Source organism: Dipodomys ordii, unplaced genomic scaffold (genome assembly GCF_000151885.1).
Source record: "Dipodomys ordii isolate 6190 unplaced genomic scaffold, Dord_2.0 Scaffold11, whole genome shotgun sequence".
In the NCBI taxonomy this organism is placed as follows: Eukaryota; Metazoa; Chordata; class Mammalia; order Rodentia; family Heteromyidae; genus Dipodomys; species Dipodomys ordii.
Window position 1 is genome coordinate 2,205,510 of NW_012267227.1, and position 2,781 is coordinate 2,208,290.

A 2,781-nucleotide genomic window follows, 5' to 3' on the forward strand; every position below is an offset into this window, starting at 1 on the left:
GGGGGGGATTGCTCTCCAGCTGCTGCAGCTTTCCAGAGACTCCGCCAGGCCACGTGGGAGGGAGTGGGGAGGACAGGAGGGGGGGAGCCTCCGCCTGGCCAGCCCCAGGCCCATCTCCAGGAAAACAGTGGGTGGGAGAGTGCCAGGGACTGCTGGACCCCACTTTCTGCCTCTCTCTCTATAAGACACGCCCCTTTCCAGCCAGGACTGCGGGCCAGGCTTGGGGTGGGACTAGTAAAGAGGTGTGTGTGTGGGGGGGGGAATATGGGGAGGGGGAAATGTCAGAGGCTCTGTCCTCCTGGAGCCCCTGGGATTTTGAGAAATAGTTGTACGTTCCCCCTCCCCTTTCTGTTCTCCCCCCCAAAGCTCTGGGACTGAAGTCCTCACCCAGTGAGGTGGCATGCATGGGCCTAGTAACTGCACCCCGAGTTCCATCCGATACCCTCTGGGCTCCAGCAAGGGTCTCATCTTGGGAGATCTGGCCTCTCCCTGCTTCGGAGTGCAGTCGGAGCCCCAGGCCGGGCTCTGATGGTCTGGCCTTGACTCCCTCCTCCTCTTGGTGCGAGCTCTGTGGGCTTGGGCACAGACAGTTCTAGAGTTCTCACGGGCCACCCTGATCTGGAGCAGGGTCATCATTCATTCACAGTATTTATACAGAGCCCTGGAAATAGACCAGCATGTATCTATGTGTTTTGAAGTCAGGAGATGCCACCATCACGTCCCTGGGCAGGCATTAAGCATTCAATCTGGGAAATGGGGTTCCAGAGAGACACCTTCAGAAGAGGGGCTCCTGAGTCACTGTGAGATCAGGCTTTGCTGGAGAAAACAGTGACAACAGAGCTAGACATGGAACAGAGCACTCCTAAAGAAGACAGACAGGGGGGGACTTTACCAGAAAGGACAGCTTAGAGGTGATTAAGGTGTTTTGGGGGTGTGTGTATGCGTGTGTGATCTCTCTCTTCCTCCCCTTTCTCCCTCCCTTTCTCTCTCTCTCCCCTCCCTTTCTCTCTGGCTGATCCTGGAGCTGAGGGTTTTTTTGGGTGTATGTATGCATGTGCATGTGCATGCATGCATTGGTCCTGGAGCTTGAACTCAGGGCCTGGGCTCAGTCCCTGAATTCTTTATTTTTTTTGAGGGGGGGGGGCGGTCGTGGGGCCTGAACTCTGGGCCTGGGCGCTGTCCCTCAGCTCTTCAGCTCAAGGCTAGCACTCTGCCATCTGAGCCACAGTGCCATTTCCTTCTTTTTTCTTTTTGCTTATGTGGTGCTGAGGAATCGAACCCAGGGCCTCAGGCATGCAAGGCAAGTGCTCTACCACTGAGCCAGCTTCCCAGCCCCAGTCCCTGAATTCTTTTGCCCAGGCTAGAGCTCTACTGCTTGAGCCATAACTCTTCTGGCTTTGAACTCTGGGCTTGGGTGCTGTCCCTGTGCTCTTCAGCTCAAGGCGAGCACTCTACCGCTTGAGCCACAGCATCACATCCAGTTTTCCAGTAGTTTTATTGGAGATAAGAATCTCACGGAGTTTCCTGCCCAGGCTGGCTTTGAACCACAATCCACAGATCTCAGCCTCCTGAGTAGCTAAGATTACAGGCGTGAGCCACCGGCGCCCAGCTTCTTCTGGCTTTCTTGGTGGTTCATTGGAGATAAGAATTTCCCAGACTGTTTCTTGCACAAGACTGGCTTTGAACTACCATCCTCAGATCTCAGCCTCCTGAGTAGCTGGGATGATAGGCGTGAGGCACCAGTTGCTGGTTGTGATTGAGGTTCAGTTGGTAGAATGAAGCTAAGTCTGGCTGGAGGTTAGAGCCCAGGGGCTGGTGGAGGAGGGATGGACACAGATCCAGGGGCTGGTGGAGGAGGGATGGACACAGATCATGGAGTACGAAGTGGGAGCTGGACCCAGCTGGTGAAGGACTCTGCTTAGTTTTCTGGACTGGAGGAAGAGTCCTTACCCCACCCTGGGCCAGTTTTAAGATCAGGCGCGCAGCCAGTGTAGAGAATGGATGGGGCAGGGCTTGGGGCAGGAAGTGCCAGCTCCTTGGGAGGCTGAGGTAGTAATCCAGAAGACTGGATGACAACTAGTCTAAGCAGCAGTTGGGACACAGTGGTTAGATTCCAAAGAATGTAGATTAAGGGAAGGGGCTGTCCAGGGCATGGACTGAACACATAGGGAGTAAGGGAGAGGAAAGTAAATTACTAGACAAGCCAGACGCTTGTGGCTCCTGCCTGTTAATCCCAGCTACGCAGGAGGCTGAGATCTGGGGATCACTGTTGGAAGCCAGCTCAGGGAGGAAAGTCCATGAGACTCTTTTTTTTTCTTTTTTTGGGAGGGGGTCCGGTCGTGGGGTCTGAACTCTGGGCCTGGGCGCTGTCCCTCAGCTCTTCAGCTCAAGGCTAGCGCTCTACCACTTGAGCCACAGCACCACTTCTGGCTTTTTTTTCTTTTTGCTTATGTGGTGCTGAGGAATCGAACCTAGGGCCTCAGGCATGCAAGGCAAGCGCTCTACCACTGAGCCACCTTCCCAGCCCTCCATGAGACTCTTATCTCCAGTTGATCATCAAAAAGCTGGAAGTGGATCTGGGGCTCAAATAGTAGAATGTCAGAATTGAGACGAAAGGCTAAGGTCACAGTGGCCGGGTTCAGAGTTCAAGCCCCAGTATTGGTGCGCACGCACATGCGCACACACACACACACACACACACACACTTGAAGAAATATAGAAATGGTTTTAGCATGAGTCCATTTCACAGAAAGAGTGACTGCCCAGAGTTACAGGATTAGA